The 13,025-nt window shown below is 40.8% G+C and overlaps 1 long non-coding RNA gene across 2 annotated transcripts in view; it reads right to left on the bottom strand.

Annotated features, from left to right (window-relative positions):
* The window catches only part of LOC109967769 (uncharacterized), a 95,073-nt gene that overhangs the window by 47,683 nt on the left and 34,365 nt on the right, over positions 1–13,025 (bottom strand). For both annotated transcript variants that reach the window (XR_002275984.1, XR_002275985.1), the window contains exon 2: positions 3,931–3,990. This is a non-coding gene — a long non-coding RNA (uncharacterized LOC109967769). The remainder of the gene's footprint in view (positions 1–3,930; positions 3,991–13,025) is intronic.

Here is a 13,025-nt window from a genome sequence, read left to right as displayed (position 1 = left end):
GCCTTGAGCAGGGTCACTCAGCTGAAATGGCCACAACAGGACAAGGTTGGAAGTTCAAACAAGCACATGCAATCAAACAGCCACCCTTTAAAAGTGCTCAGCATGAGGATGGTGTTTGTATTTAATAGAGGGGATTGCCTCCTTGGCCTTGAATCCCTCTCTAGGACCACGCACAAACATTCACCCACACAAATTGCCTCAACTGAAATGTACCAGCTCCTAACACAGGTGACATTTGCCTGGTCAAAGATGAAGCATAAAACAACACGACTACACTGCAGACTGCTTTTACAGTAAACATGCAGTGAATGACACTGTAAATCTTTTGGTTTACTTAGTGAGCGTGGGCGTCAAACTGCTTTGTAGGTGGCTTAGGCTCTGTCTGAACATAACTTGCCCTAGGGAGAACTGCAATAAGTGGATTTGGTTAATGGGAATCTGTCCATCACCACATCTCAACTGGCTGTACATTCAGTTACCACACTGCCTGCCTGTAATTGTTTGGCAGATTTGGCTGACATGGGAGGACAGGGGTCATTCCTCGAGGTTGTTATAAATAAAGAAAGGTCACGGAGTTTGTTGTGCTGCAGCGTCAGTCTGTTCTCTGACCTCGGCTCGTAACAACACAAGGCACCACTGTGATTAAGCAGGATGTGCTAGCAAACTGATTTCCACCAAGAAACTCTTGAAAAGTCATCACTTTGTAAAACAGGGATGCACACCAATGGTTTGTTTGCCCTCTGTAGATTCTAAGAGTACATCTCTTAAAAATCTGTCTCCGAGATCCTCGGGAAAGCCACAATCACGTCATATGCAGGATTTTGGCAATAGAACTGTGATTTGTAGGCAGCAGGACCTGAATGAAGACAGACACATTTGCCCACACAGCCACCACCCTCTGGTCAGGCTGTCAGCATCAATCAGTGGGCATAATATTTTAATAGGCTGGGGTAATGTATAGCCACTAATCTAGAGACCGCTGACATCCCGCTGGCAGGCGGCCAGGTGGGTTTCTCTCTCAGAGTCTGTGCTTTTCCTCTCCTTTCTCTCACAGTGCGTTTCTTCTTCTCCTCCTGCATTCCCCCATCTCTATATTCCACCACCCTGTCTCTTATTACAGCCTTATCACAACTATTAATGTCACACAAGTACTTCACTCAGCAGGACTTATTGTAAGAGCCACCTGCCCAGAAGTTGGGGGTAATGAATATGAGGATCACTCCTACATCCTCAGGTCCCATTTTTTTTTTATTTTTTGCTTTGCTGTTAATTTTAATCTATTCTGATTTATATGCTGTTGCATCTCTCCCAATCATTTTCACCATCTGACCCTAAAACTTGATTCCTTGGAACTGTTTTTGGCATTAGGTCACAGCTAAGCTTCCATTAGAGGTAATCTTTGGCTATAGAGTTGGGCACGCTGAGCTCAACAACTCTACAAGCCTTTTCAGACGTGCACTGAAATGGTCTAAACATAACCAAGGGGAGCTGTGTGTGAAAACGCAAATGTCCGAGTCAGTTTGCCTGGATAAGAAGTGGACTTTACCCTGCCAGCTCCCTAGTGCAAAGTCTTGGTAATGCCTGAGTAAGGCTGTGTGAGAAAACAGAAGTTTATAGTCTGGAGTATTTGCACTGAGCTAGTGGGCGTACTGACGACGTTCTATCATGTGAGCGGCGTGAAACCGCAAGAACACAAACATCCAATGGTGAAGAAGAACGATCATTTACAATGAAGACACCAAAGACAATGTCTAACTGGGGACACAACATGATTCAGGAACTTATGTCGTTAAGCGCCAACACTGAAATCATCAGAAAATTCAACGGCAAGAAATTATAAACTGGCAACGTGACTGCGTCACGTCCTGCTCTCTGAAAGTTTCTATATAAATTCTGCACCTAAACATAAATTCATGTCTCATTTCTCTGTGCACATTACATCAGTCATCTAAATCTGTTTCGACAGCAGCTATCAGACAAACAGGCGTAATGACACGTTTGCTGTACTGTACATACTGTATGTGTCCATCATCTGATTTCAAAGAGCATGCTACAGTGTATATCTCCACTGTTGATTGAAAACACTCAAAAGTTCCAACTTTGCAGAGTTGGAAAGATGTCCTGATTTAAGCATGACCACCAGGCATATTTTTCACTTTATCCAGTGAGATTTCAAAGGACTTCATAAGACCACATATGCTAGAAGTTTCTTAGGCTGCAGAAGAGCATGTAATTCTTTGGCTGAAGCGAAAACATGAAAATCACCAAAATTGGAGTCACATTTTCATGGGCACTCCTCGTGTTTGCCTCTGCCAACTGAATAGCTGTGTTGAAGAGAATAGCTTTATCTGTGCTTGTCGATGCCTACTCATTTTCCATACATGGTGTTCTGTGGAACCACTTAAACATATGTAATGTACTTTTCACAAGCAGAGACATTTAAAAACTCTTTCTAGTTTATGGATGAATCCAAAGCGGAGGACAGAGGAAAGAAAAAAAATTATAAAACACGGCCATGCCAGGGATGCAGTACGCTCAGCAGTGGCAGAAGGTGAAACTTCTTGGGCTGACTTCGCTGCCTGCCGGCACAAAGCAGAGCTCCTAACACGCTCTGCTGCATTTTAGGGTGATGATATTGAGGCTGAATGTGCTTTAAAGCTGCATCAGCCCACTGTGGTGTCAGTGAGTCACATGGTGTCAGATCCTGCATGCTCATACTGTCAGAAAAACATGTCAGCTCTTCATACAGATTTAGACTCATCATAAAGAGCAGGTGTCTGCCCTCTCATGTCCAGTGGCTGCGTGCTATCATCAGTTCTGTTGTTAAGTTGAACACCCAGGCGAGACTTCCTCTGATACTAGCGTCTAACTGAGGCTTCACTGCAACATTCAGCTTCCAAAATCACCTTCTTTTGTTTCCCTAACATCCTTTCATTTTTCACAGCCTCCATGCATCCCATTTTTGATATATGTTGGGATGTTTCTATTCCTGTGTAATATATTTTCATCCATCAGTTGTATAATCCTTATATTCCTTCAGGCTTATTTCCAATGTATTTGTCAGCAGTTCTCCCATATGAATCCACAATCACACGTCAGAAGGTGTCACCCTATATTATAATCCCTGTTTTTCTGACTGTGAGTGGTTACTAACACTCAATTTTCTGAATGCAGTAATTATTTCTGATGAAGGATCAAACATATGGCATCATCATCACTGTCATGGCCATGATGCCATGATAGATTCACCTTAAAACATGGCAAACTTTTCACAGTAGCACTGTTAACTGATACAGGTGAGAAAACATATGTTCATATAATGTAGCACCTAAATGTAGGATCAACTTCATCTTGACTAACAAACAGAGCAGACAACAGTCTCTCTCTGTTGACTGAAATGGTTTTAGTGCAATAATGCACATTAGCTGCATGTCCAACTCCAGACTTAGCAATGTCATGATTCCCTGTAGGTTTCTGCTTTGGAGGTGGGGGTGGTTGCAGAAGTTAGGATATATGCTGGAGTGCATTTTATTAAGCTGGGGAAAATGGTGCTATTTGGTAACATGTTCTTCAACAGTGGCCTTTTCAAAGTGTCTTTAGAGAATGTTAACTAGAATCATTCATTTTTCCATTACGTTTCCCAATATTTTTTACTTACACCCCCATCTCTGACATTTGCTCTTACGAATGCCACCCACTGATGACCTCCAGCACAGAATGCCAACAAGATTTTATGCATAATTGGAGGGATTACAGTGTATTGACTGCACTGAATTCATTACCATTTAAGGCTGTACTGTAAATTGCTCCGTGGAAGAAAAAGTGAGAAAAGAAAAGGCTTAAATTTGTATCCCTACTGACCACACAAGGAATAACATTAACTGGCATTAGTGTGTGTACACCTCCACCTGTGTGGAGCAAATGACTTACATTTAAATCTGATCCTTGTCCTGTCTTCTGAGTGCCTTCCCCATTCTCCTGCTGGGCACCCTGTTAGTGGGACAAAGATTATGTTGTTACATGAGGGGCTTCAGATGTGTAATTACCCTCAGACTACTCTACAGGAAGCTTTCTGGACTTTAGATTAAACACCGAGCACAGAAATTCTTCCATCCAGCACATAAACACGACTGACAGCAAACAATTGTTTTCCTCCTTCAGTACCATAAAATGAGTGAAATCAGAATTTGAAATGAAACAATGAAATTCCTCATGTGTTCAACACACCTGGCCAATAACGCAGATTCAGATTCTAACTAGCTTTTTCTCAACCACCACTCACGTTGAGAAATCCAGGTTACTTAATTGTGTGCATGCTGGCTGCAAGATCCTGGTATTTGCCTTGAAATTTGACTATTGAGCATTGCATGAAAATGGGTGACCTTATCCTTTTGACCCCCAGCATGATCATTTACATTCCAAATGCACATGCAAGAGGACGGGCCATGCAGGGTAAGGCAGAGAATGAGAGTGCAAGAATATAAATTAAAGAGTGGGGGGTGTGCATTAGAAACTGCTGCCATAAAAATGACTGTCACCCTGTTTATCATAGATACTATTACAATAACCTCTGTGCTTTGATGCAGAATTTTGAATATGAAGCCTTAACGCACCATTGAAAGGAATAAGCTAGTACTCGCTGTCTTTGAAAACAAAGAGCTTAGCAAAGAAAACATTATAAATGAAGTGTGGGAGATAGTAAAAGCGGGATTCAAATAAAGACACTTCCTCTAAATGAGACATCTGAAAAAGCTGGATCAACCGGTTGGTTGGCATCAAACAAATCACCAAAGGTTCCCACACAGAGACAAAGAACAAAACAATAACCACAGTCATATGTATGTGTGCACTCAACCACTCACACACACACACGTACAGTAACTTTAAAGCATTCAAAGTCGCTGAATTTGAGGAAACATGCTCTCACATGTGTGAAAGGCACATGACCTCTGGCGAGGATTTGTATTTAAAAGACATCAAGGTTCAAAGTCTCAGCCTGACATACAAGCATTTCTAGGTTGTGAGAGCTCGTTCTTCTCTAATAATTTTTTTTCGCACACTGCTGTTTGTGTGGGCCGGAGCAATGTAAATTATGCTCTGTGTGTTTTTACTGCTTCAGAAAGAGAGAGGAAGGAGGATTATAGGTTTTGAATACAGTATTGTCCAAATGGATGACAGTGCCAAGTACTGTGAATTAAATTTTCTAAATATTGCACACTATTTATTTACTCATTAACAAACTGGGTGAAATGCCTTGATTATTCACAGGTTACTCTATATTTTCAGGTTATTTTGTAAGTGAAAACACCACAGTTTCCCTAGTGTTCACCTTCACTATGAGCGTGTTAAAGTCTACAACCATGCACTTAGGCACAGCTGTGGTGTGAACTAAATGCTAACATCAACTTGCTAACACAGGTCACAGTGACGGTGCCAAGTTACTGATGTTTATCAGGTACAATGTTCATTCTAGTTCAAAACGTCACCTAATAATGGTGATGAAAGGTTCAGGGATCAAACGAAGCTACTGCTGATTTAACCACTTATTTTGTCTTTGACTGTCCTTCATACCCTCTGTGTGAAACCTAACCCCAAATTAATAAGCTGTTGCATTTGACACACGACACCAGGTAGCCAAACACGACAAATGCGCTAAGAGCAGCATCAAAGTAGCCGTGCAATCTACTGTAACTCCTGCTAGTTAAGATGACATTCATGTGATGCAACATATGCAGGTTTCAGGCAAGAATAATCAAAACACTGGAAGGACTGGATGGAGAAAGTGCATGCATTAGCTAGCTGAGGTGGGAAACTGTGAAGTTTCCCTGTGGATCTCATTGCACCCTTCTGTGATACATGTTATAATAAGACATTTAAAATGAGATGAAAAGATAACAAATATGCTCATGCATAAAATATGTTTAGCATGTTTAAGTGGATTAGCTTTTAATCTGCTCTACAGAGACATGTTGTATAGCCTTTGAATCTGTGTGTGTTTGTTTGTGACTGTGTTTGCCATCGTCTTGTTTTTATTTTCCTGTAAAGGTGCATTATAAAAATGCATTTGTATTACTGTTATTATTAGAAACATTAAATATATGAAGCTTATATTCTCTATAGATTAACTGATCATCTGCCCATGAGGAAACACCTTGAGTGTGAGAGTTTGTTTCTATTGAACCTGATTTAAATTTCAATTTTCTTTCATCCTGTTTCTTTTTCTTTTTCTTTATATTTATGTTGAAGAGGAATGCATCTTTAGCCCTCTCAGTGCCTCTACAGTATAGCACTGTCCTCTGAACTCTGGGTTCAGCATCACTCTGTTGTGAGCAGAGTGTGACCGCTCCTCCTGTGAAGACGAGCTGACAGGATCAGCCTACCCCTCGTGTCTTGATGCGGGAGCCTAACCTGCACTGGCATTCCTCTGCATTCCTCGACTGGACTTGACATGGTGTCATGCTTCTGAGCACAAGTTCAACCATGTCTAAGGTGCTTATTTTCACCCACAAGATAATTGTCCTCTATAACAAGAATACACACAGGCTGCATTCCTAAATATGAAGTTAGAATATCACACCCACCCGATACCACAAGTGCTCTCACTGTATCTTTGAAGAAAAGACTGTACAGTATGTGGATCCGTTTGATGACTAAATAATAGTAGCTGGAAGCTTTTTTTTCTTTGCTTACTTTTAGGAGAGAGTCTGACAAAAGAAAAGTTAGTTTATAGCCCATGGTTGCTTTTAAATGGATATTTTAGAATATAATATAAAGTGATGAATTATGACTCATGTCTCTGGATGTGGGAATGTGGGAAGCTGTTTACTGCACAGCAAAGCTCTCACTCTGCAGCAGTAAAGTTTATAACCTTGCAGAAAGTTGATATGACGGGAAACATAAACAAAGGAGAGGTGCAAATGTGCGGAAGATAAACAGATTGGTCCTCTGGGAGAAGAAGAGTGAGCAGACAAATAGTGGTGAAGAGAAACGCACAGGGCTTGTGATGTGAGTGTGAGGTAGTTACATGAGTGCTGACATTCAAGAGAGGTGGATGCCGCACAAGGCTCCACTGTTAGAGGGCAGGACGAGGGGAAAGGAGCAGCTGTCTGCCCGGGCAGCCAGCGATACACCCGCCTCCAGCTGTCAGAGCATGGAGAAATGGCCAATTCACATACAGGACATTGGGTCACTGTTCAAGGACTAATGGGACTCACAGCACTTATACAGGAAGGTGCGTGTTCTTGACAATATGCATCGAAGCAACACACACACACACACACACACACACACACACACACACAGAGAAGCACATTTATGACCAAATGTATATGCATGCGTAGAAACCACATGCAATCCTACTCAATATTTGAGACAAAATACAAAACATTTTATTTCTTCATAACTGAATTTTAATCTGTATACTGAGGTGACACCTCTATGTTTTTAAGCCTTAAAATCACAGACATTTTAGTAATGTGCTGCCATCATCAAACATACCATGTGCCTCATGAAACCAAATCACCGCTGGGAGAACATTTAAACAGAAACCCTACAGCAAGAACTGCAATATAATCATCCTTCCCTTCACTCACAGCTGCAGAAAGTATGAAACTAATACCTCCAATTTATCAATAAAGAAAAGTCCTGCACACTGTCAGCACTGACTTTATTAAAGACAGTGTTTGGGTGATGGAGCTTAATCAGGCAGCAACTGCACAGTGTGAAACAACACATCTTTATACTAAAGCCAGAGGCTGTAACAACTGGGAATGGAAACCAAATCTCAAAAGATACAAGGAGACAAACAGAGCATGTCATAAAATGTCAAGAGTATAAATTAAAAAAAGAAATACCTTATAAAAGATTAGATGAGCAATTCACCAACAAAAAACATTATTCAAAAGTGGGGTGGATGAAGCAAACAATAACCAGCCTGAGTTTCATAACCAACCTGGGAATTTCTAAACAACAAGAAAGAAAAATAACTCGGACATCTCAATGAAGGAAAGGGCATTAAAATTAATCAGAAAACATGAAGTAAATAGTCTAATATTACACAAAATAAGTCAGTATTTCAAGAGAAATACAGTAAAGAGTGCAATTTTACACAACCTTTGGCTAATAACTTGCTTTAGCATGAGTATAAAAGCCCCGTTTAACATCTGCACAAGAAATCCAAGGAGACACATACCCACCAGTCTCTCGGTTCTGAGAATCCAAGGGGACACATACCCACCAGTCTCTCGGTTCTGAGTCCTACCCTGGTTTTATTCATACAGTATTTATGATATCATGTTTACATGAGGGAACACAGAGAAACCTGTTAACAAATATTTTTGTGAAGAGAAGAATGCACCCGTTCTAGTAGGTTTTTTACTATTTCTCCTATGATTTCCACAGTAAAAGTGAGCAACAGTAACTTTGAATAGTTTAACTGAAGGTCCTGGATCAAACACTGACTTCTAGACAAATTAAATATGTGTTTCCATCCTACCAGAAACTCCTCAAACCTTCATAATTCCCTGCAGACACTTGTCAGTCTTGACAAGAAGCATTGTGGTGATGTGAATGATGACAGAGAGGAGAGAAACTGCCGCTCAGTCTTGTCAAGATTAAGCAAGAGGTGGATGGCAGACGCCCAGCTGGAGATGTCAAACTGAAACACACAATGTGCACATCAAGCAGCGTTTAAAAGGGAACAGAGGGGTAGAGGTGAGTGTCGTCTGTATAGTAATAATCAGAAATATATGAAATGTGGTGGTGAAGCCAGTATAGAGGAGGAACATCAAAAGAAACCCTGTGGAGATTGTGCAGTAAATACAGAAACCTTCCACACAGTCACTAGCAGGGCTCAGTTTGGTGCAAAGACAGAAGGGCTGAAAATACCAGATATCATCAGATTTGTAATTGTTTGGCTTTGCTGCTGAAAAAAACTATTTGTACGTGTGTTTTGTAAAATAGCCAATTAAACTGAAGTGAAAATGAAGTAGTATCAACATCAAGTGTAAGCTGCAGTTTCAGCCAAGAAAAATGCTCTTTAAGCTGCTCGGCAAACGGAGGTGTTCTAATTAACAGAGCGAACGCCGTTTCTCTCACGGACTCGGACAAAAATCTTTACAGAGCAAGCTTCCATCCAAGCTACAATCCTAGATTATGAATTACTTTTTCTAATACCTCAAGGACTATGAACAAATGACACAGAGAGCAGGCTGCAAGTAATGCATGTGAAGTCATTTGAAAGCGTCTGTGTGTAGGTACAGCCGTGGCTCTGCACTACATTGGATTCTCATTTTCTTCAGTTGGCAGTAGGGCAGTGTTACATTTATTTTCTGACAGGATGCTTCAGGATGACAGAAGCCCTCTGTTGTTTGAATAGACTAAAGATATGCAGGCAGAGCTATAAACAGGCAAAACACATACTGTTACTTTAGACTATCTGAAATGATACAAGAATCTAAAATATTCTCAAAAGCAAATATTAAAGTTATTATTTCCTTTACTTATATTTACTTCTACTTAAAACTAACTGATTGAAAAGATTCAAGTGTACATTTGCCCACATGTAGTTACAACCCTGCAGCCCCTCCTTTGTAAATTACTGCTTGCCAGATGATGGACCTCTTGCCTCTGTTTGCCACATTTGTCTTGTTCTCTTTCAATTAAAGTGACATGTTAATTCCATCTTTATCTTCTGGTTTCAAGAGGACAATTCATCAGGCAATTCGTCACCATCTACTTCACCCACAGAAGTGCAGATATGAAGATTAATGGCCCAATGATGACTGTGTAATGATTTTTCAACTATGATGATTTTGCTGTAGCCAGTCTTATTCTGGTTATCACTCGACCGGACAGCCTCGGGCAACTGTGGACGTAATACTATATTTATTGCAAAAATACATTTGATTCAGTATTAAATATTGATTTGTTTAAAACATAAACCTCAGGTGTTTTGGGAGTTGTAACAAGCCTAAAGCTGCAACTGATGAGAAAATGGGGTCTATAGGATGAAATATCCTAATTGAGCCGAGTAAATCCCTGCTGTATAGGTGGCAATTTACAGCTCACATTAATTACCATGGAGGAAGACACTGAGGCGACCAGGGAAGGAAGAAATCAACTGGCATGAAGAGAAAGGAAAATGGCTGGTTTGGGAAAAAGGAATGGAAATCTCCTTAACATGTGCAAAGCACCAAAGTTCACAGGCGATACACAGACAGCGGGAACGACGGGGCCAGAGGAGACATGTCAGTGGTGGTTAGTGCATTAGATTTTTAATTTGCACACTTAATGATGTGTTCCTTCATTTTGTATTCACCTGATGTCATGTCTGAATTGTAATTTAGGGCCAAAAATATAAGATGATTATTATTTCAGTAAATAAGGTGCACAACCTAATGTTGTTTCATTCCTTTCCTCTTAGTAGATCTGGTATCAGCAGGGTCTTCGATAATAAAATAATCATAAATAATAAAAACCCAGCAAAATTACACACTCGCATCCATACACATCCGACTATTGCACCTATATTCCTATACTTTATTTTCTTGTTGCCTTACTAAAGCACACAGACTCTGTACTACTGGTGTGTTTGAACATGCTTGGCCAATAAAGGCCATTCTGATTCAAAAGAACACTGAACAGCCTAATGAAATAATGAAAAATAATCTCTCTAAGGTCAGTTTGACCTTGAACCTTTATTTGGACTCGCAGATTCAGACTGTTTTTGTGTGTTTAGTCATAATGGTAACACACTTTTATGTTTGTAAGATTTCTAAATAGATATAGCCACCAGTTTTTATGAGAAATTCACAAGTGGTCTATTTATTTTTTCATACTTTCATAAACAGCTCATCTTCTGGTTTTATTGCACTCAGTCCCCGCAGAGTCCCTGTTTTGCTGCAGTATTGACTTACAGTTGTTTATTGTAGCATCTTACTACTTGCTGCTTTCTGAAAGCTCAGTCTTTCAGTGAATAGCTCTGTGGTCATGCCAGTAATACTTGTCATTCTTCGACAAAAAAGAGAGTGGTTTCAAATGTGTAGTTGAACAATATGGTTATTAACTGAGTTTTAACTGTGTTTACATGTGTGGGAGTGTTGTCTAGATATTCAGGGTGTAATCACTCTTACAAAACAAGATTCAGAAGAATGGCCGGTGGCAAAAACAGAACTAAATTTTGTGGGGTTTCAAAGCCACAAAACTACATAAAATAGATAGCACACTGTCTCAAAAGAATGAAAGTTAACCAAACTGTTAGTCTTGAGCTCTTTGGAAAACATACTTGACTCCACATCCTCCTCTCAAATGTACAGTGATGCAGATAATGGACAACTGGACAAGTCAGGGCAGAGCGCCCAAGGCTGACTTTCAAGATCAGGAGATCTCAGGCTTGCAGGAGGCCTAAATGAGAATGAAATGTATACTCTAGCCCTGATGTGTTTCTGAATCTGCTTTGGGTTGTGATAAAAGGCTCCCCACCAGCCCTACACTGACCATAAAGGTACAGAAAAGAACTGACAACAGCAATGAGATCAGTCAAAGCTTTCCTTCCATGAACTGTCGACCAACTCCACCAAATCACTCATCACCTGCCCAGATGTTGCACTGATGCTATGGACTTTTTCTCTAAGTCAATTTTAACATCACCAAAGCTAAGACCTACATGAAGCTGGAGTCATATTCTCACAGTGGTTAAAGGTTTTTCATATCATCAACATGCACCTGTAACAAAACCTGATATCATCAACATGCACCTGTAACAAAATCAAAGTACAATGTAGAAAATACCATAAAAACAACAACTTAATTGTTGAATGTTGTTTTATTGGATTGTATAATCCATTGCAGAGTCCTGCACAGGTCTAATTTTGAAAAACCATACTTGCCCCGCATCCACAAAACTCCGTTATGGACCCAATCCGTTACCTGGAGTTATTTCTAAATGCAATCTGGACCAGACCTGTTAACGTAAGACCTGCAACCCGACCCGTAATTAAAATGGACTTTAAAGTACAGTAGGTGACTGTGTAGTTTAAGAGTTGTGTTCTTGGAGAAGTATGCAGCTGTTCCCTTAGTGAAGTGCCTAGCTTGTGGCTATCAAATGCTAACACTCTTTGGCACTACAAGCAGCAAAGCCGCTGCCAACGCTGTTCTCACCATCTGTAACTACAGTGAAGTTCTCCCATATGTCTCACTTGGCCTTGATGTACTGTCCACAGTTTTTTATTCACCACTAGCTATTTTCACTTTTAGGTTAATCATTTTGATCCACTGATGCGTACATTGATGTCTGAGTGATGTCCTATTAGCTGAATGTGAGCAGAGCATTCAAAGGCTGTGGCATAGGCCCTCACAACCAATGTATCAGTTATTTAGGATTAATAAAATTATGCTGGATTAGATGTTTAAAAGAAGCTGCACCTTTATTTATTTTTTTCATTCAAATTGTTTATTTCATTTGCTACCTGCCTGCATTGTCTATTTTTTTACCTGTGAATATATATTTTACTCAATGTACATAATTTTTTGAGGGTACATGCGGGGACCTGACCCAGTGCAGGACTCTGATGCATTGCATCGGGTACTCATATAATCACATCCAGCCTCTGTATCTTTGTGCTGACATGTACACAGGTACTTGCAGCACATGGCTGTTAGCTCACATCCATCCATCCATCCATTTTCCTCCACTTATCCGGAACCGGGTCGTGGGGGCAGCAGTCTAAGCAAAGATGCCCAGACTTCCCTCTCTCCAGACACTTCCTCCAGCTCCTCCGAGGGAATGCCAAGGCGTTCCCAGGCCAGCCGAGAGACATAGTCCCTCCAGCGTGTCCTAGGTCTTCCCCAGGGCCTCCTCCTGGTGGGACACGCCCGGAACACCTCCCTAGGAAGGCGCCCAGGAGGCATCCGAAACAGATGCCCGAGCACACCTCAGCTGGTTCCTCTTGATGTGGAGGAGCAGCAGTTCTATTCTGAGCTCCTCCCGGGTGACTGAGCTCCTCACCCTATCTCTAAGGGGGTGC

The sequence above is a fragment of the Monopterus albus genome, unplaced genomic scaffold (genome assembly GCF_001952655.1).
Source record: "Monopterus albus unplaced genomic scaffold, M_albus_1.0 scaffold135.1, whole genome shotgun sequence".
Classification (NCBI taxonomy): Eukaryota; Metazoa; Chordata; class Actinopteri; order Synbranchiformes; family Synbranchidae; genus Monopterus; species Monopterus albus.
Note: the sequence above shows the minus strand (reverse complement) of the source record. Positions and strands in the feature narration are given on the sequence as shown.